Here is a 25,406-nt window from a genome sequence, read left to right as displayed (position 1 = left end):
GATCATTTCTTTGTTGACCTTGGTTCCTCTTTCCTGCACTAACCCCATATTTGTGATTATCTTAATATCTAAAAGTTTTGCAGATCTTTTGAATATTTTGAGCAGCTTTACTCCACTTTTTATAACTTCTTGTATTGCAAATCTTGCTTTTGAACATCTGTGCTCTTGGACTTTTCTGAGTTCCTTTACTCAAAATATTTATTATTAATTCCCAGAGCATCCTGGAAGCTAGAAAAGTGAATTTAATTCAAGCTTTAATTGCCATGATTTAAGGACTGATCAGCACTTGATAACTTAGTTAAAATATATGAGATAAAATGAGATGAGAGAAAATGTCATCAAAAAACAAGAGAAAATCTGCAGATGCTAGAAATCCAAGCAACAGACACAAAATGCTGGAGGAACTCAGGAGGCCAGGCAGCACCTATGGAAAAGAGTAAACAGTCGACGTTTCAGGCTGAGACCCTTCATATTGGCCTGATGTGCTCTGTGATTTAATTTATTCTTCTGTGGCTATATCCTATCTTATCTTAAGGCCCTAAAATCTGGACTACAAAATTTGCAATAGTTCTGCTATACAATCTTTATTGACATGGATTATCTGGCAAAAAAACTTAAAGTACATCAATGCAGTAATCTACACTGAAAGGCAGCTGGATTGATCTCAACTATGATAAAATATTAGAGTTTATAAGTAATTATCTAATGAGGTATAAAGAACAATGGCCCAGAATTTGTGGTCAGGGATTCATGCATAGTAAATGTCATTATGGTCAGTACCAAAACATACCTCAACCAAAACCAGTTTAAAAAAATCTTTGACAGCATGTTAACATAGAACAGTACAGTACTGGAGAGTACATTCAATGGCCTATCTTCCAGTGAGAGGTCATTGAATGGCCTATCTAGTGCTCACCATGTTCTGCCAATCTTGATGGCATTTTTTACAAGATCTCTTCCTCCCATGTGTCCTCCATATCCTTTCATTCCCTTCATTGTCACTTGCCTGTCTAAACTCCACCAAACTGCCTGCTTCTACAACCACCCGTGGTATCCCATTCCTGATCCTTACCATTCATGGTGTAAAAAAACTTCTCCCCCTCTAACTTTAAAAGCAAGTCCTCTGGTGTTTGACATTTCTACCTTAGGGGAAAGAAGCTACCTTATCTATGCTTCTCATGCTTTTAAAAACCGCTAATAGGTCACCTCCCCCCACCCCAGCCTCTCACACTCTTGTAAGAGCAACCTCAAGTTTGTCCAACCTTTCCTGGTAGCTGAATCCAGGCAGCATCCTGGTAAACTATTCTGCACCATTTCCAGTCTCCACATCCTCCCTACAAAAGGGTGACCAGAACTGTACATAATATTCCAAGTGCAGTCTGATTAAAATTTTACATAGCTGCAACATGACGTCCTTGCAAAGCCATTTTCAGGGATCTGGACCTCAAGATCCCTTTGCACCTCAAGGCTTTTAAGAGCAAACCACGAACTGTATATATTCCCCTTTATTTGACCTCCCGAAGTGCGATACCAGCCTGAATTAAACTCCATCTGCCACTTTCCTACCCATATTTGGAACTGATGTATATCCCGCTGTATTATTTGTTAGTCTTTTACAATATCCACAACTCCACCAATCCTGGTGTTACCTACAAACTTCCTAATCCACCCATCTACATTTTCATCCAAATCATACATATATTTCCAAACAACAGAGGTCTCAGCACTGATCTTACAGAATGCCACTTGTCTTGGATGCCCATTCAGAGCAACTTCCACCCCTACTCTGTCTTCTGTGGGTAAGCCACTTCTGAATTTAAACTCATAACTTAGTCGGAGCCTTCTGAATCACCCACCAAATGCCTCACTAAAGTCCACAGCCTCAAGTTCACCAAGTATCTTTGTTACCTCCTTAAAATAACTCAATCAAGTTTGTAAGGCATGACCTACCCTGCACAAAGTCATGCTCACTTTCCCTAATCAGGCCTTGCTTTTCCAAATACGCATAAATCTTATCCCTTGGTATCTTCTCCAGCAGCTTCTATCACCATTGTGAGGCTCAATCTCGACTGTCACTATTTCCCTTCTTGAACAAACGCACAACATTTTCTACTCTCCACTTCTCCAGAACCTCACTTGTTGCTAGTGAGGACACAAAGATATCTGATAAAGCTTCAGTAATCTACTCACTTGCTTCTTTCCAATATTCTTGGATAAACGCTGTCAGGTCTTGGGAAAATATTCACTTTAATGCTTCTCAGAAGGTCCTTCACTACCACCTCAATCTCAAAATCTCCCAGCACATTAGCATGTCCCACCCAGTTTTCTCTTTCCTCCAAATCCTTCTCTTCAGTAAATACCAATGTAAACTACTCATTTTGCACCTCATTACCTGCTCTGATTCCAAGCACAAATTCCCTCCTTAATCCTTGGGTGGATCCACTCTCTCCTTAGTTATCCTATTTTTATGTACTGTATATATAAATTGCCTTGGAATTCTCTTTGATCCTGCTACCCACAAGCTTACTATTTTTAAACTGTTTTCAGACATTCAGAAACATTAATAAAAAACATGAAAAACCACTCAAACTATCCTGAATTGTCAAAAGGTATTTAAAATGTTAATCTAATTAAAAACACTCAAAAAAGTTAAAGCTAATTCTTGTAATCAATCTTTTGCGACTGTTTGCCCAACAACTGTATCCCCTGGTGAAATCCATGGAGAGCTTTTGTATCAGGTCCAAGCTGATGCAGACTGTTCCCCAACATCAAAGTAAAGTAAAATCAAGAAAGTTCCATTGGCACTGGGAAAATATCAGAAGTAGAAGGCAGAATGTGCAGCAGTCTTGAGGCTGCTCTGAGTTTTGTAGGGTAATGTCAACACTTGTATGGGGATGGGGATTTCTTTCCAGTGATTCATCCAAGAAAGTTGTAAAAAATATTCGCAGAATTGAAAATAGATGGGAATCAATCTTAGAATTCTGTACATCAACCATACTTGGCAAATCTTTGTTTTTGTCTTTCAACTTTAAAATCCTTAATATAATATTCAGTGATCCTTTTGGAGCATCACTTCTCACCATCTGTCACATCAAAGTACCTACTCTTTACTTCTAAAGGTATACGTATTACTTAGTATCTTGAAGCCAGCTATTTGGGAAGTAGCTGAATAGGTTGGGAAAAAAGCAACAAATTATCCTTAATATATATTTTATTGCTGCAAATCTAGAAAATAAAGCCTGCCAGATCAGGTACAGATAGATATGTGGAATTATGATATTGTACCATTAATGAAACACAGCTCAAAGAACAGAAGGCTAGCAGTGCCTTCCGATGACATGCTTTGGTCAAGGTAACAAAGATATGTGAACAGATGCTAGAAAGATGAACTAATTAGAAAATCAGGAAAAGATCTATACGTCAGAGGGAAACAGAAGTTCAAATATTTAGAAACATATTAAGAAGTTCAAGAATAATATTAGGGGATTTCAACTTCATTAACATTTTTAAGAATCTTCATTAGACAGATTCTTAAAGATTAATCTGTGTCAGATGAGTGGGAGTCATTCAAAGATATTTGAACAGTCAGACTGAATACATAACTACAAAGAAAATGTTTCAGACTTCTAATTCTACACCACTTTGGATGTCAATGTAGTGTAGGACAAAAGAGATACACTTCCATTAGATGCCGCAAGCTCTTTACAAGTGGAGGGAAGGCAGGGATGAAATTGAAGAAAAAAATTATAAAGTCAAAGAAAAGGAATGAAAAATTATTAGCAAGTAAAATCAAGAAAGTTCCATTGGTATTTATAAATAGCTCAAGAGAAAAAGGAAAATAATGGAAGAGGTAGAGATTATTTGAAACAAAAAGTGACTGGAGTGTCAAGGCAGATAACATGAATGTGGTTCTAAATGAATACTTAGCACCTAGCTTCAAAAAAGAAGAAAGCATTTCAGTTACAGGATAAGGAAATGTGTAATATTAATACATGAAACCAGAATGAATAAGCCACTCTCCACAATAGGTCTACAGTGGATACAATCTCACTGGCTCTCCACTTGGCCTTGGATCACCTGGACAATAGCAATATCTACTATACACCAGTCTGCTGTTTATTGATTACAGCTCAGCGTTCAACACAGACATACCCTCAGTTCTAATTAACAAGCTCCAAAACCTGGGCCTCTGTACCTCCTTCTTGCAATTGGATCCTTGACTTTCTCATCGTGAGAGCACAGTCAGTGCAGATTGTAAATAACATCTTCTTGCTAGCAATCAACATTAGCACACCCCAAGGATTTGTACCTCAGCCCACTGCTCTACTCTCTCTACACACACAAATGCGTGACTAGGCACAGCTCAAGCACCATCTGTAAGTTTGCTGATGAAAGAACTATAGTTGGCAGAATTTCAGATGGTGACGAGGAAACATACAGGAGTGAGATAGGTTGAGTGGTGTTGCCACAACAGCCTTGCACGTAAGACCAAGGAATTGACTGTGGACTTCAGGAAGGGGAAGTCGAGGGAACACACTCCAGTCCTCATTGAGGGATTAGCAGTGAAAATGGTGAGCAATTTGAACCTTCTGAATGTCAACATCTCTGAGCATCTATCCTGGGCCCAACATATTGATTCAATTACAAAGAAGGCTCGACAACAGCTATATTTCAAAGGAGTGTCACCCAAAACTCTCGTATATTTCTACCGATGTATCTGGTTGTATCAATAATTGATATGGAGGGACCACAGCACAGGATCAGAAGCTGCTGCAGAAAATTGCAAACTTTATAGCGATGAAATGCTTTGAGAGGTTGGTCATGACTAGAATGAATTCCTGCCTCAGCAAGGACCTGGACCCACTGTAATTTGTCTATCGCCACAATAGGTCAACAGCAAATCCAATCTCAATGGCTCTTCACATGGTCTTTGACTACCTGGACAACACAAACACCTATGTCAGGATGCTGTTCATTGACTAGCATTTAATACCATAATTCCCACAATCCTGATTGAGAAGTTGCAGAACCTGGGCCTCTGTACCTCCCTCTGCAATTGGATCCTCGACTTCCTAACCAGAAGACCACAATATGTGTCGATTGGTGATAACATCTTCTCCTCACTGACGATCAACATTGGTGCACCTCAGGGGTGTGTGTTTAGCCTACTGCTCTACTCTCTATATACCCATGATTATGTGGCTAGGCATAGCTCAAATACCATCTATAAATTTGCTGATGATACAACTATTGTTGGTAGAATCTCAGCTGCTAACAAGAGGGCATACAGGAATGAGATATGCCAACTAGTGGAGTGCTGTAGCAGTAACAACCCGGCACTCAATGTCAGTAAGATGAAAGCGCTGATTGTGGATGTCGGGAAGGGAAAGATGAAGGAACACATACCAATCCTCATAGATGGATCAGAAGTGAAGAGAGTGAGCAGTTTCAAGTTCCTGGGTCTCAAGATTTCTGAAGATCTAACCTGGTCCCAACATATCGATGCAGTTATAAAAAAGACAAGACAGCAGCTATACTTCTTCAGGAGTTTGAAGAGATTTGGTACGTCAACAGATACTCTCAAAAACTTCTATAGATGTACTGTGCAGAGCATTCTGACAGGCTGCATCACTGTCTGGTATTGGGGGGTGGGGTGAGGCTACTGCACAGGACCGAAAGAAGCTGCAGAGGGTTGTAAATTTAGTCGGCTCTGTCTTGTGTACTAGCCTATAAAGTACCCAAAACATCTTCAAGGAGCGGTGTCTCAAAAAAGCAGCAACCATTATTAAGGATTTCTAGCACCCATGGCATGCCCTTTTCTCACTTTAGATAGATAGATAGATAGATAGATAGATACTTTATTCATCCCCATGGGGAAATTCAACTTTTTTCCAATGTCCCATACACTTGTTGTAGCAAAACTAATTACATACAATACTTAACTCAGTAAAAAATATGCTATGCATCTAAATCACTATCTCCAAAAGCATTAATAATAGCTTTTAAAAAGTTCTTAAGTCCTGGCGGTAGAATTGTAAAGCCAAATGGCATTGGGGAGTATTGACCTCTTCATCCTGTCTGAGGAGCATTGCATCGATAGTAACCTGTCGCTGAAACTGCTTCTCTGTCTCTGGATGGTGCTATGTAGAGGATGTTCAGAGTTATCCATAATTGACCGTAGCCTACTCAGCGCCCTTCGCTCAGCTACCGATGTTAAACTCTCCAGTACTTTGCCCACGACAGAGCCCGCCTTCCTTACCAGCTTATTAAGACGTGAGGCGTCCCTCTTCTTAATGCTTCCTCCCCAACACGCCACCACAAAGAAGAGGGCGCTCTCCACAACTGACCTATAGAACATCTTCAGCATCTCACTACAGACATTGAATGACGCCAAACTTCTTAGGAAGTACAGTCGACTCTGTGCCTTCCTGCACAAGGCATCTGTGTTGGCAGTCCAGTCTAGCTTCTTACCATCAGGTAGGAGGTACAGAAGCCTGAAGGCACACACTCAGCGATTCAGGAACAGCTTCTTCCCCTCTGCCATCCGATTCCTAAATGGACATTGAACCCCTGGACACTACCTCACTTTTTTTAATATACAGTATTTCTGTTTTTTGCATGATTTTTAACCTATTCAATATACGTATACAGTAATTGATTGATTTATTTTTTATTATTATTTTATTTTGTGCTTTTTTACTTCTCTATTATGTATTGCATTAAACTGCTGTTGCTAAGTTAACAAATTTCACGTCACATGCTGGTGATAATAAATCTGATTCTGACTCAGCCAACTCCAACTGGGCACTAGCCTCCCAAGCACTGAGTTTATCTTCAAAAGGCGATGGCTCAAAAAGGTGACATCTGTTATTAATAAACCTCATCCCCCAGGACATGCTTGTTGCTACCATCCAGGAGGTAAAGGAGCCTAAAGAAACACACTCAAAATTTTAAGAACAGCTTCTTCCCCACCACCATCAGATTTCTTAATGGACAATGAGCCCATGCCTTACTATTTTGTTTTGGTCTCTTTTTGCACTATTTAATTAATTTACTCTTTTATATACAGTGGATTCTGATTAATTGGAACACATCGGGAAGAGTACAGTTTGGCCAACAGTACTATAAAACAATGTATTTGTTCCTAATATTTATCGATGGAGGAACTCATCCAGTGTACACAATGAACAAAATAAGCACAGACACCTAGAACAGATAATGAACTACCTTTACACAATGCTTTTGATGATTGCATCCTTCAAATCTTCATTTTCATTGTAACATTCAAGATGATTGTTGATAGCTTCAAAGTCCTTGTAGTTCCTAACTTGTTTAAGTAGTGAAATTGTTTCATTTTCACTCGAGGCTTTTTCAGGCATTTCCAAGCCTGAATGCTTGAAACCACAGTGAACAAAATAGTTCTGAATTGTCTTACTGCTTATTTCTCGCCAACTATCAGTATCAAAAATCACTTGCACTTTGAGCACAAGCACACGCAACTGACACTATTTAAAAACTGTTCGCTCTAAGGATGGTATAGCATCTAATGGCAACACCTGTGCTTGCGACTGACTTTGTTAGAACTTGTTTGGCAACCCTATATATGTCTAAGACTTTTACACAGTAATGTATTTCTTAATGTAATTTTAAAAACTTATAGCTTATTTATTAGGTATTGCAATGTACAGCTGGTACAAAATAGCATATTTCATGACATATGCCAGAGATATTAAACCTGATTCTGAGTCACCTCCATGTACAGTGAAACTTACATAGCAGACGGTCTTGCTGTCATGCAAAGCTTCACAGAGGATTGGACTGACTTCACTCCACAATCTCCTGCTGGGACAATTCTTTGTAAGACAGTAACAAGCAAAATCTGGCCATTTTACAATTTCTGACATATTTGTAGCTCGGATTGATAAAGAAGATTGCCTATCTTATGGCAGAAATAACGCTACATCTGAAATTGAGCCAATATTTATGATAAATTTTAAAACGTAAATATTAGACAATTATTTATGTTACAGCACACATTGTTGGAATGCTTCTGTCTGTAAAGGCATCTCTCACTGAGTCATGACAGACTTATTTATGCTGGAGCACAATATCACGTTGACAGACACTCTTAATGTGTTTTCAAAAACAATTTTCAGTTGTTTGAAACCTAAAATAAAAATACAACTACATCTGTTTGGTAATATATTCACCAATACAGAAAGGCATACTAGCGATGTTTATGACTATAAAGTTCACTGGTTAAAGTATCTAGTAATGCAAGAACCAATGTATTGGATTTAATTAAAATGGTCAGCAACTTATGTACCACCTCCCTTTTTAAGTGTTGATAAAGTTTAAGTGATCAGGGCAACAAGAATAATTTTGTACACAATATTAACACTTTAGAGTTTGCATATTAAGTAACGGTAGATCAAAATTCATTTTCTCATCATTAAAATGAACACCAGTGTGTCTGTATCATGACCATCACCTCTCTCTGAATATTCCAATATGTTATACATGTTTTTGCAGGATTGCAATCTTTTTTCGAATGTCTCAAAATTATTTCACATGGCATCTTTAGGATCAACTAAGAAATCTAAGAAAAACTAACGATCAACTGAGAAATTTTCATCCCTTCAATCTAGGGTGAACCCAAATTGCAGACTGTATGGAAACAGGACTCTCAATCAGCCACTTCAGCAATTTCTGTTAACCATTAGCACTATGATGTTCCAAAGAAACAGACTGGCTTTCCAGGAAACTTTATTTCAACATTTATCAACTAAAAGCATGTTTTTACATTTTTAACTGCTTTAACCTTGACCATCCTTGTAGATTCCCAGACAAATATTTCAGCAATCAAAAAGTTACCTGTAGTATTATCAGTGCAAACAATTTATCTTAAATTGCTTCTAACTTCAGTAGCCAAAATAATCTTGGCTTCTGTATAGCATTTAAACTTCCTTCATTCCAGTCTCCATAAAGGAGGTCATTTGAAACTTTGCTGCTCATTTCCTATTTGTTCATTCATCACACCAGAGCTAGCTGATTTACATTGTCTTCTGGTTAAGCAATAACACGATCATAAAATTCTAATCCTTTTTTTATTATACCTCCATTTCTCAGTAATCTCAGAAGCCTTGACCTTTCAAGATATTTGTCCTCCTCCAATTATGTTACTCAGCCAAATTAAATTGCTCCATTATTGTCAGCTGCACAGTGGTGTTTGAAAGTTTGTGAACCCAGCAGAATTTTCACTATTTCTGCATAAATATGACTTAAAATATGATCAGATCTTCATGTACATTCCCAAACCAAAAACCATGGATGAACCAGGAGGTATGTCATCTGCTGAGGGTAAGATCTGTGGCATTTAAGTAAGGCATACCAGAAAATCAGGTATGATTTGCGGAGGGCTATTTCAACTGCGAAGAGACAATTTTGAATAAGGTTGGAGGTGACATCAGATGTACAACACTGGCAGGGTTTGCAAGACATTACTTCCTACAAAGCAAAACCAATAGCATGTATAGCAGTGATGCTTCACTACCAGATGAACTCAACACCTTCTATGCCCGCTTTGAAAGGGAGAATATAACTACAGCCGTGAAGATCTCTGTTGTAGCCGGTGACCCTATGATCTCTGTCTCAGAGGCCAATGTTAGGCAGTCTTTAAAGAGGGTGAACCCTCGCAAGCCGGAAGGTCCTGATGAAGTACCTGGAAATGCTCTGAAAACTTGTGCCAACCAACTGGCGGGAGTATTCAAGGACATTTTCAACCTCTCACTGCTATGGGCGGTAGTTCCCACTTGCTTCAAACAGGCAACAATTATACCAGTGCCTAAGAAGAATAATGTGAGCTGCCTTAATGACTATCGCCCAGTAGCATTCACATCTACAGTGATGAAATGCTTTGAAAAGTTGGTCATGGCTAGGCTGAACTCCTGCCCCAGCAAGGACCTGGACCCACTGCAATTTGCCTATCATCACAATAGGTCAATGGCAGATGCAATCTCAATGGCTCTTCACACGGCCTTAGACCACCTGGAAAATACGAACGCCTATGTCAGGATGCTGTTCATTGACTATAGCTCAGCACTTAACACCACAACCCTGATTGAGAAGTTACAGAACCTGGGCCTCTGTACCTTTCTCTCAATTGAATTCTCGACTTCCTAACCGGAAGACCACAATCTGTACAGATTGGTGATAACATCTCCTCCTCGCTGACAATCAACACTGGTGCACCTCAGGGGTGTGTGCTTAGTCCACTGCTCTACTCTCTCTATACCCATGACAGTGTGACTAGGCATAGCTTAAATACCATTTATAAATTTGCTGATGATACAACCATTGTTGGTAGAATCTCAGATGGAGACGAGAGGGCGTATAGGAACGAGACATGCCAACTAGTGGAGTGGTGTCACAGCAGTAAGCTTGCACTCTATGTCAGTAAGATGAAAGAACCGATTGTGGACTTCAGGAAGGGTAAGACGAAGGAACGCATACCAATCCTCATAGAGGGATCAGAAGTGGAGAGAGTGAGCAGTTTCAGGTTCCTGAGTGCCAAGATCTCTGAGACCTAACTTGGTCCCAACATATCGATGCAGTTATAAAGAAGGCAAGAAAGCGACTATACATCATTAGGAGTTTGAAGAGATTTGGTATGTCAACAAATACACTCAAAAACTTCTATAGATGTACCATGGAGAGCATTCTGACAGTCTGCATCACTGTCTGGTATGGTGGGGGGGGGGGGGGGGGGGGTGGCTACTGCACAGGACCGAAAGAAGCTGCAGAGGGTTGTACATTTAGTCAGCTCCATCTTGGGTACTTGCCTACAAAGTACCCAGGACATCTTCAAGGAGCAGAGTCTCTGAAAGGCAGCGTCCATTATTGAGGACCTCCAGCACCAAGGGCATGCCCTTTTGTCACTCTTACCATCAGGTAGGAGGTACAGAAGCCTGAGGCACATACTTAGCAATTCAGAAACAGCTTCCTCCCCTCTGGCACCTGATTCCTAAATTGTCATTGAACCTGTGAACACTACGTCACTTTTTTAGTATACAATTATTTCTGTTTTTGAACAATTTTAATCTATTCAATATATGTATACTGTAAATTGATTTACTTATTATTATTTGTTTATTTTTTCTTCTTCTTCCATATTATGTATTGCATTGAACTGCTGCTGCTAAGTTAACAAATTTCATGACATATCTTGTTGATAATAAACATGATTCTGATGTAAGTCCTGAAACTAGATAAAGAGAATCCAATTAAATAAGTAACACATTAACATTATACTTGTTCATTTATTTATTCAGAAAAATGACCCAATATTATATGTACTTGCTGGAAAAAGTATGTGAATCTCTCGGGTAATGCCTTCTACAAAAACTATTTGGAGTCAGGTGTTCTAATGAATGAGATGAGATTGGAGGTGTGGGTTGTAGAGGTGTCCTGTCCTATAAAAACACACACACAAAGTCAGGTTACTGACAGAGCCTGCTCTTTCGAAGAAATATCTGTTGATGTGCACCATGCCTCGAATGAAACAACTTTCAGAGGAACTTTGTACAGATGCATCAAGCTGGAAAAAACTAATGATTTCTAAAGACCAAAGTGTTCATCAGTCCACAGTAAGTGAAATTGTCTACAAATGGAGGAAATTCAGTACTGTTGCTACTTTCCCTAGGAGTGGGCATCCTGCAAAGGTCGCACCAGGAGTACAACATGCAATGCTGAAGGAGGTGAAAAAGAATCCAAGGGTAACAGCAAAAGAGCTGCAGAAATCTCTAGAACTCCTGAGGTCTCTGTTCACGTGTCCACCATAAGAAAAACACTGAACAAGAATGATGTTCATGGAAGGACACCACGGAGGAAACCAAAAATAAAACATAGCTGCACGTCTCAAGTTTGCAAAAGACCACCTGGATGTTCTACAATACTTCTGGGGCATTGTCCTGTGGACAGATGAGACAAAAGTTGAACTTTTTAACAAAAGAACATAAGAAATAGGAACAGGAATAGGCCATCTGTCCTGTCGAGCCTGCTCCACCATTCAATAAGATCATGGCCAATCTGACCACGGACTCATCTCTACCTACCTGCCTTTTCACCATAACTTAATTCCCCTACTATGCAAAAATCTATCCAACCTTGTCTTATATATATTTAATGAGGTAGTCTCCACTGCTTCATTGGGCGGAAAATTCCACAGATTCACCACCCTCCGGGAAAAGCAGTTCCTCCTCATCTCCGTCCTAAATCTACTCCCCCAAATCTTGAGGTTATCTCCCCTAGTTCTAGTCTGACCGACCAGTGGAAACTACATTCCTGCCTCTATCTTATCTATCCCTTTCATAATTTTATATATTTATATAAGATCTCCTCTCATTCTTCTGAAAAAAGCTGCAGAAGGTTGTAAATCTAGACAGATCCATCTTGGGTACTAGCCTACAAAGTACCCAGGACATCTTCAGGAAACAGTGTCTCAGAAGGGCAGTGTCCATTATTAAGGACCTCCAGCATCCAGGGCATGCCCTTTTCTCACTGCTACCATCAAGTAATCAGCATAAGCACCAGCCTGATGAGCCTATAAGACTCGGGACAGACTTTTTAACCATCAGGTAGAAGGTACAGAAGCCTGAAGGCACACATTCAGCGATTCAGGATCAGCTTCTTCCCCTCTGCCATCCGATTCCTAAATGGACGTTGAATCTTTGGACACTACCTTACTTTTTTTTTAATATACAGTACTGTATTTCTGATTTTGCATGTTTTAAAAAATCTACTCAATATACATAATTGATTTACTTGTTTAATTATTATTATTATTTTTTCTCTCCGCTAGATTATGTATTGCATTGAACTGCTGCCGCTAAGTTAACAAATTTCACGTCACATGCTGGTGATAATAAACCTGATTCTGATTCTGAATTCCAGCATGTACGGTCCCAGGTGATTCAATCTCTCCTCATAGTCTAACCCCCTCATCTCTGGAATCAACCCGGTGAACCTCATCTGCACCGCCTCCAAAGCCAGTATATCCTTCCTCAAGTAAGGAGACCAGAACCGTATGCAGTACTCCAGAGTACGGCCTCACCAGTACCCTGTACAATTGCAGCATAATCTCCCTACTCCTAAGTTTGATCATACATCACCCCCAACTCTCTGCATCCTTATCTTATGGATGTCTTTTATGTGGCACCTTATTGAATGCCTTCTGGAAATCCAAGTAAATAATGTCCATCTGTTCCCCTCTATCTTCTGCGCTTGTTATATCCTCAAAGAACTGCAGTAAGTTTGTCAAACATTTGCTGAATCCATGCTGCATCTGCATGATGGATCCATTTCTTTCCAGATACCTTGTTATTTCTTCTTTAATGATAGCTTTAAGCATTTTGACAACTACAGATGTTTAACTAACTGGCCCATATATACCTGCCTTTTGCATCCTTTTTTGAACAGTGGCATGATATTCATCTTCTTCCAATGCACTGGAGTCCAGAGAATTTTGATAACCTATCACCAAGGCCTCTACTATAACCTCTGCAATTTCCTTCAGTAACCTGAGATGCATTCCATTAGGACTAGGGGACTTGTCTATCTTCAGGCCCACAAGTTTGCTCAGCACTACCTCTTCAGTGATAGCTGCTGCATCGAGGTCCTCTCCTCCCACTGCATCCATATCATGTCTCTTTGGCATGTTAGATGTGTCCTCCACCATGAAGACTGACACAAAATAGTCAATCAAAGTCTCAGCCATTTCCTTATTATCCAATATCTGTACTCCTTCTCGTCCTCCAAGGGACCTACGTTCACTTAAGTCACCTTATTCCACTTTATATTTTGTGCTAGTTTATTTTCCAAATCTATATCCTTTTCTTTATTGTTTGCTTAGTGGTTCTTTATTGTTTTTAAAAGTTTTCCCCATCTTCCAGTTTCCCACTATTCCTGGAGACTTTGTACACATGAGTTTTTAGTTTGATATCATCCTTTATTTCCTTAGTTATCCATGCTGGCTCTCCCCACCCTTACTGTCTTTGCTTTTAACAGGAATATACTTCTGCTGAGCACGGTGAAAAATCCCTTTGAAAGTCTTCCACTGTTCCTCAAACATCCCACCATAAAGCCTGTGTTCCCAGTCTACCCTATCCAATTCCTCCATCATTCCGTTGTAGTCTCCCCTGTTTGGGCATAATACACTGGTTTTTAGATCGAACAATTGCACCCTTCGATTTGTATGAGAAAATCAATCATACTATGATCACTCTTTCCAAGAGGATCCCTAACTACAAGATTGCTAATTTTAACTGTCTCATTTGGCAGAAATGCACATTGCTATGTTTGGAGGAATAAGGGCACTGCACACCAACACCAAAACCTCATCCCAACCGTGAAGCATGGTGGAAAGAGCATCATGGTTTGGGGCTGCTTTGCTGCCTCAGGGCCTGGGCAGCTTGCAATCATTGAGGGAACAATGAATACAAAATTGTATCAAGACATTTTACTGGAGAATATCAGGGTAGCAGTCCGTCACCTGAAGCTTAATAAAAGTCCGATAATGCAACAAGAAGATGACCCGAAAGACAACAGTAAATCAACAACAGAAAGCTTTAAAAAGAATAAAATTCGTATTTTGGAATGGCCGGGTCAAAGTCCTGACCATAATCCTATAGAAATGTTGTGGAAGAACCTGAAGCAAGCAGTTTATGCAAGAAAGCCCACCAACATCCCAGAGTTTAAGCAGCTTGTAAGAAGGAATAGTCTAAAATTCCTCCAAGCTAATATGCAGGACTGATCAGCAGTTACTGGAAACATTTGGTTGAAGGTATTGCTGTACACCAGTTACTAAAAGTAAAGATTCACATACTTTTCTCAACAAATAAATGTAATATCGGATAATTTTTCTCAATAAATAAATGAACAAATATAATGTTTTTTGTGTAATTTATTTAACTGGGTTCCCTTTATCTAGTTTTCGGACTTAATATGAAAAATGATCAGATTTTAGGTCATATTTATGCAAAAATAGAGGAACTTCTTCAGGGTTCACAAACTTTCTAGCACCACTGTATGTTCACTTACTAAGATCCTGAGCTTTGGAATTTCTTTGCAAAAACTCTCCCCTTCATGTTCCTGTAACAAACTAATATAATTTTTAAAGCATCAAGCTCCTTTAATGTCACTTTGAGCTTTTTCTTATATTTTAGATATAGAGGATAAAAGGAAATCATTTTGACATTTGCATCAAAACAAAAATCTTATTTTTAAGATTGTGATTAATAACCATCAAACATACAACCAGTGGAAACCTGACATTAAGATTAGCTCAGCCTCAGAGTATCACTAGTCTTGTGGAATGGACTGTCCTTTACCTCAAACTGGAACAGAATTTTGCTAAAGTTCAAGTTGTGTTGAAAGTAAGATATGAAGTTCCATGTCCTGTCATTTTATCTGAAGCTGAGCCATACATGGAGCTTGAGCTTAAAGACAGCAGTATTAGGAAAAGTTGTAAAGAAAGCATGCAACTGAACCAAACACATCTGAAGGTTATAGAATGCATTGCCCCATTAGCACTTAGTCCTCAATACAATGCAGAAGAAATAAGAAAATTTCCAGTTAGGTGAGGTTAAATCAAAATTGTATCTGCAATTAAAGATTTTATAACAATACTTCTGAAAAAAGTAGAGCTCTCCTAATGTCCTTGGCCATGTTAAATCATCAACCAAAGGCAGCTTGCCATTTATCTGATATCTGAATAGAAGATCTTAAATAAATTTACTGTCAAGTTCAACATTATTTCATTTCAAAGTAAGTCACTGTATGAAATATTTATTTTTCCCTCTTTCATCTTCAATTATCTAATCAGCAATTAAAATAAAAGCAGCATTGCAAACAATAAAATTATTTTTAGGACAGTGACTAATGTTTTGTAACCAAATTTGCAAAAGCAATGCTTGACAAGCAAAGATCCTGGAGGTGTGATGAATTCTGAGCAATTCACTCTCTAGAAGAGCTCCCCACTTTAAAGGGATCTTTAAACTTCCCTGAACAGACAAAAAGACAGAGGCTGAACATTTTGTCCACAAAATGGTATTTCAGCCAATGCCACACTTTTTAAACATACAACTGAAATTTTTTCCTGGATTGTGTGGTCTAAAAAATTAATCCTACCTTGCACGAAACGGAAGTACCTTATCTCACCCAATCTGACATTTTGCTTTTAACTGCTCCTAGAGTCAATAGGGAAGAGAAAAATTGGCAAGTGCTATATATTTAGTCTTTACTATCTGGGTTTACAAAAGGAAGTGTCGACTTGGGCAAGCAAGTGGCACTACCGTTTCATGAAACTGTCCCTTGAAAAGAATCAGTTCTTCCAGAAGAGGAATATTGAGGAGTTGGAGTAAAAAAAAAGTTTGAGTATGTGAACCCATTTTAATTTTTTTCCAAAACATTAATTTTTCCCAATGATTTGTTGATATTGTTTGAAATTATAGATTTCAACATAAAAGTTTGCACATTGTTGAGCCCCTGAGTTTTTTTTAAAAAGAACAATCCAAGCAAAACTCATTCTCTAACAGTTTCTTTCTAGAAATTTTGTCCAGACCCTTTATAATTCTGAATGATCTATCAAATCACACCTCAATTTTGCCACTCCAAATTCTACCATCCTGTATAACATTAATGAGTTAAAGTTCTATTTATTTTTTTGTGAACAGTAACAGGTGGTTGCAGTGTACAGTCAACAGACCTTGGATTCGCTGCTGATGAACTGCAGTCTACCTTTCCATATGGACAATGTCAGTACATCTTTCCATAAACTACATTTCCATGTGAACTTCGCTGGGATCGATTCTGTGATCTAACATTAAGAAGATTACAAATAAAGTATTAAGGGATAGACACTCACAATCTGTTGTTACTTTGTTTTGCACAAGAGACGCTGCAACTGATATGCACATGAATGGCACCATGCATTCATTTGCTTTTGAGCACTGCATGTTAAGATCTTGAAACAAATTTACATTAATGCTAAATAGTTGCATTAGTACACATTTCCTTAGATATTTTATTCTCCAACAACATTGTTAAGGTTCTTATAGCTGGCGGTGGCAATGGGAACAAGCTCCCAATGGCATGCACCTCAAATAGCCTCTGATAACCAAGTCCCACTCCTGGCCTTCATGTGTAGTTTAGCTACTAAGCCCTGTGAAACCGTTTCTACTGACAGGAAATGAGGCACAACTCGGGTTACCGATGCTGAAAATCAGTCACTTTGAGTGGATGGGGCTCATAAAGGAGAAAGAAAACTCTGATCTTAAACCTCCACTGTCTTGTGACTACACAAACTCGCAGGGAAAGCTTTGGGAGTAAATCCCGAGGGAAAAATCTGAAGCTGGAGTCCCTAAGGCAGTTCAACGCTGACTAGCAACTCCTGTGATGCTGCTGGTATTAAACTGTATCTCTCTGCTGTTCCTTTAGGTTCATCAGATGCATGGAGAGGGGGAGCTTGCTACATGGGCACAGCTTACTGCCCAGGAGTGTGTATCTGGACAGTTAGGAAGTAACATCCATGGTCGACCCTGACCGATGGAGGCCTCACTCACTCACTAGCAACATACAAATTGTACTGTAGATAATTTAAGTAACATATAAATCACCCATGATCAAATGTCAGAGAAGACTCAATGGGCTCACAAATAGACTTCTGTTCCTTATGATAATTTCAGCAGCATTGTTTTTTTCTTGAGTAACTAGTTTGGGATTTTGGTGGGCTATTGAATACTATTACAGAAAAGTAGCAAATAATCGATTTTGACAAATGTGGAAACAACTTCATTATTTCTACAATATGTTTACTGTATCCAAACATCGCTTTTAGCTAACTCAGAAAGAGGTTTACTGGATGATGAAACTGATAAAAAAAGATGACTTTATTTTGGACTTTTCCCCCTTGTGTAATATAAAATGAGGCAATAGTTTAAAGATAACATTTATTGTTTAAAATCAGATAACTACACATTATTGTTGATTAATAGCCATGGGTTGTGTAGACAATGTTGCATTGTCTAGATAAGGGAATGATGTGTCACTTCGAAACATATTTATGAGCACCTCTGAATGCCTGACAATCATGAAAATACGGTATAATGCTTTGATTTATGGATGAGAATGTTTTGCAACCTTACAAAAATGCAATTCTAACTATCAACTACTTTTCACATAAATCATTTACCAATTTGGCCTTGAGCATCTTAATTGAAGTTACTAAATATTCATCATCAGATTATTCTTTTGTTATTTAAAAAATGTAAAACTGATAAGCACATGTTCATAACTAATCATGGGATGTTGAACACTGACAATGGATATTTTGGCCAACCACTAAAGTTAATTAAATTTCTCTAACCTTTATCCTTCCTTGTTTTACAGTGTTGGACTAATAGCCCTCAAGCCATTGATTAAATCACAAGAGATATTTTATTTTCATCCCATCATAAACTTTCATTAATTAGAATCCTCTTTGCCTCCTAAATGGTAGTGAAAACAATATTAATATCAATACTTTGGCACATAATCTAATATTATACTATATTCTGTAGCTACAGTTTTCTTAAAATTTTCAGGGCAATTTAAGTGTGGTTTGATGCCGATGTGTTATTACTTCTTTTAACTGGAACTCCATGACTCCTACTTGTGAAGAAAGATGATCTATTTTATAACATTTTATTTTAAAGGAAATACCATATATTTGAATTTCTGAGAGTTTCTATTAATTTGTACACATTACTTATTTCTCCAAAATTCTTTTCTTTACTCGTTGTTATATTTGGTAATCTGCATTTTCTGAACTAATCTGGTATGTTTACAAAATTCCAGTGCTATAACAAAAATCTTATTCCCTTATTTTATCAATCTGTATTTTAAATGCATGTTTATTTAAATATAATTAAAATGTCTCAACATAGCAACTAATGCTTCACTTTGCATCCTACTTCATAATGAACAAATCATTAAAGGTGCTTGGAAGTAGGTACAGAGGGGATGTCAGAGGTAAGTTTTTTTTTTACTCAGAGAGTGGTGAGTGCGTGGAATGGTGAAGGCAGATACAATAGGGTCTTTTAAGAGACTCCTGGATAGGTACATGGAACTTAGAAAAATAGAGGGTTATGGGTAACCCTAGGTAATTTCTAAAGTAAGCACATGTTCAGCACAGCATTGTGAGCCAAAGGGCCTGTATTGTGCTGTAGGTTTTCTATGTTTCTATTAAACCCAACCCATTACTTCTTGTCAACCAACTTTCTACTATTCAGATTGGTCACTTGCATGCTTTGATTTAATTTCTGTTTGTATTTGGCTCCCTAATCAGACTTCTGGATGGAAATATAGCCTTTTCAGTCTTTATTTTCTAATAAAATTAGTATATTATTTAACTGTATGGACATATTTATCTAATATTTTCTGCCTCTTATCCTTGCGCATTTGTGGAATTTTTTCAAATAACACACTCCAGGTTCTCATTATCTCCAAGTAAGGTAAGTAAGGAAGATTTTCCCTGAATTCCCAACTGAATTTATTTGGTGTTCATCTCATATTGAATGCACTGGTAACAGATTATCCTACAGAAAATATAATTACACCATCTCCTAGTCTTTCCTTTTCCAGACCATAGAATCCTTTTCAGTTTTGCCTTTTGTGATAAGTATATTTTCTTAGATCTGGTATTACTCTGGTGAATCCTTTTTGGCTGTCAATTCCCAGTTTCTTTTCTATACAATAGAAACCAGAGGAGCTCAGTACTCCATGTGTGACACAGCCAGGGTTCACTATACACTCCTCTACTTTTCAGCTTCACCCCTTGCATAATGAAACTGGTCTTGACCCTCATTTTCTCTTGCTGCTTTTAATGATTTGTACACCCTCACCCTTGCTTCCTTTGCTCTTTTAACCTTTCAGTCCCTTATATCGTGAATAAATTGCCTACTGCAGTCATTTACATAGAAGTTATATGCATATTCCTAAACATGAGATGAAACAGATGCTCTACTTAGCAATTATAGCATACAAAATATGGAATTCAAACACTTACAAATCCTTTGCAGTAAGTGACTCAAGATGCCAAATTCAAGTGTGAGTTCCATAAAATCAAACTTTTGCTGTCACCTAATAAACACTTTGATTGCCAAATTTGGTTAATTTCAATACAACCAATTGGAATGAAACTGATTGAAAATGCCATTTTATAATAAATTCAAATTCAGTCAATATTGCTTCTTTCATTTTTGGCTTAAGAAGTCTGGTGTAGATTTAAAACAATGTTGAAAATTCAACTAAATGCAATTTCTTTACACACCAAGATACTTGGGTTGCTGCAGCAATGAAAGCCAAAATTTCTGTCTTGTTCAAAACCCTGAATTATGCATCTCCTTAATAATAATTTATTTTACAATCATTAGACTAATTAATCATGAAAGAAATCTTAATAGGAAAAGAAACAAGATTGATACAAAATTAGACATCTGAGATTTTTTTCAGCATTAGGACATTGAGCAATTCATAAGACTGCCCTGGTTTGGCGGGGGTGGGGGTCACAGAGGAAAAGGTCAAAATCAAGTTTAATGTCACATGTGAAAACAGGGCCACCTGGAAGGTAATAATAGAAATGACAATCATCTCAAGAATGCTATAGATTCACAACTTTTGTAAATTCTTTTATAACAGCGCTAACTGCTAAACAAATTGTTAACAAATTTCGCAACACATGCTGGTAATAATAAACCTGATTTTGATTCTGATAAACAGTGGAGCTTTTTTTTGACAAGCATATTATAAAGTCCAATGTAGGGAAGGTGAAGGTATCACAGCTTAGCAACAGAATATTTGCAGACCAGGAGGGGTGAGCTTGGAAGCAGCACAGGAGCTGCCAGGTAGGGGTCAAGACATGCAAAAAATTGAGGCCTGGAGAGAAGTCTACGGCCATAAGGGGAAAGTAGCAGAACATAGGAATAGGACAAAGTAAAACAAAGGAAGAAATATATGGTCAGGATACAGCATATTTGAGGTGGCAAGAGGGGAATGGGGAAGGATAAACATTAATGCAAATCTTAAGAGTTTTAAGATAAAACAAAGGTGAGCTAGATTAGTATGGTTTGTGATTTGACAACAATGAGAGAATCTTGATGTAAACTGCCTCTGCACTTAATATGAAATAATGTCCTAAGTTAAAACTCTTTCACATGCATTTCCCTGCTAGTTTTGAATTTTGACAGAACAAAGCAACTCAAAAATCCTCCTTGCACCTTCATATGGATGAGAGGAGTTTGGAGGGATATGGCCCAGGTGCAGGTCAGTGGGACTAGGCAGAAAAATGGTTCGGCACAGCCAAGAAGGGCCAAAAGGCCTGTGTCTGTGCTGTAATGTTCTATGTTCTATGGTTCACCATGAAGACATCTTGCCTTCATACATACAGAGGCACACTAGAAAATACTGAATATCAGCAGATGGGTAAATTTGGGGATTTCTATGGCAAAGTGCTGAATTTAGGAAAACATTAAAAAAAACTGAAACCTTATGAGAAATTGATGCAATTAATCAAATTTCTGGTATTGCTGGTTCATGTTTGGTTGTTTTTACAGATAAAGTTATTAAAGTAGTGGAAGGCAGATGCAAAGTTAACACTTTGCATGTATTGATGCAAGTATTGATTTTCAAATTGCATTAAGCATCACAATGCATAAAATAGCTACAAAACCTGCGAAATATGGTGAAAGTGGCAAGCAGACTTTGTGTTGATTGGTAGGATTCCCATAAAAAAGAAGTAATATAAATGGTAGTGACGTTCTATGATGTGGGAAAATCAATTACCAGTGAGGACCCTTAGGTAGGTGAATGACACCATGTGGTTCAGGCAGGGTAGCAACATCAAGACGAACAAATGTGAGAAGGCCTAGGTACATGAGTTAATAAAGGTCCATGAACCATAGTGCAAAACAACAGCAAAAGCAAATTGGGTGATAAGACAATTACATTCAAAAGAAAACATAATATTTGTGTCTGCTAAAAGCCTTGACAAGACTTAGCATTGAATACTGTTTCCACAGATTGAATCATGTAGAAATATAGATTATTTGAATTTTTGAAAATAATTAAAGAATTATAGCTTAGGAAGGATGATTAGATCAGGGCAGAATTAGGTTAGAAACTAAAAGATACTACATTGCACAGAAAGTCATTGGACATCGGAGCAAGTTGAAGGCACTTGCATTGACTGCACATTGGGTGCAGAGTACTCAAAAGGGAGTTGGAGGTGTTAATGAGATCTTAAAATATGATATGTAAAAGAAAGGATAATCAACCGGTCACCAACATCCAACAGTTTATGCAGTTGGAGAAAAGTTCCTAATTTTGACCTATTATCTTGGGTCCTTTACCTTTCCCAGAAAACTGTAAAGCTGTACAGACACAGCTAGAAAATGGATGAAGATGCCTTTCACATCAAAGTGTATCAATAAAGTACAGGATGGTCCTCTTCTTTATTTTTGTACAGAAACTTCTAATTGAGAATAATATCAAACACGAGGAAATCTGCAGATGCTGGAAATTCAAGCAACACACTCAAAATGCTGGTGAAACACAGCAGGCCAGGGAGCATCTATAAGGAGAAGCACTGTCAACGTTTTGAGCCGAGACCCTTTGTCAGGACTAACTGAAAGGAACAATACTAAGAGATTTGAAAGTAGGAGGGGGAGGGGAAAATGCGAAATGATAGGAGAAGACCGGAGGGGGTAGGGTGAAGCTGAGAGCCGGAAAGGTGATTGGCAAAAGGGATACAGAGCTGGAGAAGGGAAAGGATCATGGGACAGGAGGCCTAGGGAGAAAGAAAGGCGGAGGGGAGCACCAGAGGGAGATGGAGAACAGGCAGAGTGATGGGCAGAGAGAGAGAGAAAAAAACAAACAACTAAATATGTCAGGGATGGGGTAAGAAGGGGAGGAGGGGCATTAATGGAAGTTAGAGAAGTCAACGTTCATGCCATCAGGTTGGAGGCTACCCGGCCGGTATATAAGGTGTTGTTCCTCCAACCTGAGTGTGGCTTCATCTTGATAGTAGAGGAGGCCATGGATAGACATATCAGAATGGGAGTGGCATCTGATATGTCTATCCATGGCCTCCTCTACTGTCAAGATAAAGCCACACTCAGGTTGGAGGAATGACACCTTATATAACGGCCGGGTAGCCTCCAACCTGATGGCATGAACGTTGACTTCTCTAACTTCCATTAATGCCCCTCCTCCCCTTTTTACACCATCCCTGATATATTTACTGTTTCCCCCCCTTCTTTTTTTTCTCTCTCTTTCTTTCTGCCCATCACTCTGCCTGTTCTCCATCTCCCTCTGGTGCTCCCCTCCGCCTTTCTTTCTCCCTAGGCCTCCTGTCCCATGATCCTTTCCCTTCTCCAGCTCTGTATCCCTTTTGCCAATCACCTTTCCGGCTCTCAGCTTCACCCCACCCCCTCCGGTCTTCTCCTATCATTTTGCATTTCCCCCTCCCCCTCCTACTTTCAAATCTCTTACTATCGTTCCTTTCAGTTAGTCCTGATGAAGGGTCTTGGCCCGAAACATTGACAGTGCTTTTCCTTATAGATGCTGCCTGGCCTGCTGTGTTCCACCAGCATTTTGTGTGTGTTGCTTGTGAATAATATAGTTGCTTTTTTCTATGTCCTTTACATTGTCAGGTTTGAGTTGTCACTACTATCCAACAAAGCACAGAAATGTAGGTAGGCAGAAAAGATAATTTACCTTACTCTGAGGTACGATGTGTGGACATCAGCTAAAGAAAGCATTAGGTTCTGCTATGCATCCTGAATAGTGTATGAGGATTTGCTGTTCAAGTATGTTCTGAAGAAATTATTAAAGAACCATATTTTCCCCAGTCTGTTACCTATCAACTATGTAGGATTTGCATAGCTCTTTTGAATACACAAATGCATAATTAATGAGATGACATATAGCTTAAAATCTTTGCAATATCCACAGTTCTGGAAAAAAATAGTTCTGTCATAACAGCTTTGTGGAGGGAATTTACTCGAAGCAAAGAAACGAGCAAACTGTTAAAAAATACAAAAAGGACCTTGAGAAATATCAGCCTGAGTGTTTAATTTGTTTTCATTTAGCTCATTGTACTTACTGGTAATGTCAGGTGACCCACATAGAGACCAAGCAATTTTTATTGTCATAGGGATTTATTACAGAAAAATCCCATTTAAAGCAAGTATTTTAGCTATATCAACAATTTTATATCGACTTTTTTATTTAACTGAAATAGTTCGGCTCAAATAAAAGCCCACTTAAAATAAATTGGAAAAAATTTAAAGATTTTTGGCTGAAGAGATCACAAAATGAAATTTCCCTGCAATACAGAGGGTTTGTACAAGTGAAGAAAACAAGGGATTCTCCTAGTGTCTTGTCCAATATTTATTCCTGAACTAACATCAGTAAAATTGATTACGTACTCAGTTATCCCTTTTGAGGCACAAGTTGAGTGAATAATGATTTTATTTCCTCTTACACTACAACACTTTCAAATGGCAGCAATAAAAACTAGTATATAACTGCAAAACATTTCCTTTTCTTTTGATTAATTTTTAATTTCTGCTTCAAATTTCATACCAATAAGAAATTATGCTTCTTTATTTAATATAAATATAAGACACATTAACTTTGCATAATTTATTTTTTTCTACATTCTGTTCATCCCCAGGCAATATCCAATTTACTTTACAATTACACAGTGGTTTGAAGTGATAAATTTTAATTTCACAGCAATGGAACAAAATAAATTCCAAAAGAATGCCAAATGAACCTTCTTGAACCAACCTTCCCTGCAGGACCTTGTCAAAGGCCTTGCTAAATGCCATGTAGACAACATATACTACCTTGCCTTCATCAATTTTCCTGATGAAAGAGGTTCATGAAAAAGATCCCAGGAATGAAAAGGTTAACGTCCAGTGGCATACAAAAGTTTGGGCACCCCTGGTCAAAATTTCTGTTATTGTACTGTGAATAGCTAAGCGAGTAAAAGATGACCTGATTTCCAAAAGGCATAAAGTTAAAGATGACACATTTCTTTAATATTTTAAGCAGATTACTTCTTTATTTCTATTTTTTACAGTTTCAAAATAACAAAAAAGGAAAAGGGCTCAAAGCAAATATTTGGGCACCCTGCATGGTCAGTACTTAGTAACAACCCGTTTAGCAAGTATCACAGCTTGTAAACGCTTTCAATTCTTGTTTGGGGGATTTTCGCCCATTTTTCCTTGCAAAAGGCTTCTAGTTCTGTGAGATTCTTGGGCCGCCTTGCATGCACTGCTCTTTTGAGGTCTATCCACTGATTTTTG

At 38.2% G+C, this 25,406-nt stretch overlaps 1 protein-coding gene across 2 annotated transcripts in view; it reads right to left on the bottom strand.

Annotated features, from left to right (window-relative positions):
* The window catches only part of rad51ap1 (RAD51 associated protein 1), a 67,013-nt gene that overhangs the window by 9,433 nt on the left and 32,174 nt on the right, over positions 1-25,406 (bottom strand). The gene's annotated exons all lie outside the window — the stretch shown is intronic.

This window comes from Hemitrygon akajei, chromosome 14, assembly GCF_048418815.1.
Source record: "Hemitrygon akajei chromosome 14, sHemAka1.3, whole genome shotgun sequence".
Classification (NCBI taxonomy): Eukaryota; Metazoa; Chordata; class Chondrichthyes; order Myliobatiformes; family Dasyatidae; genus Hemitrygon; species Hemitrygon akajei.
This window is presented reverse-complemented; position numbering and strand designations above follow the sequence as displayed.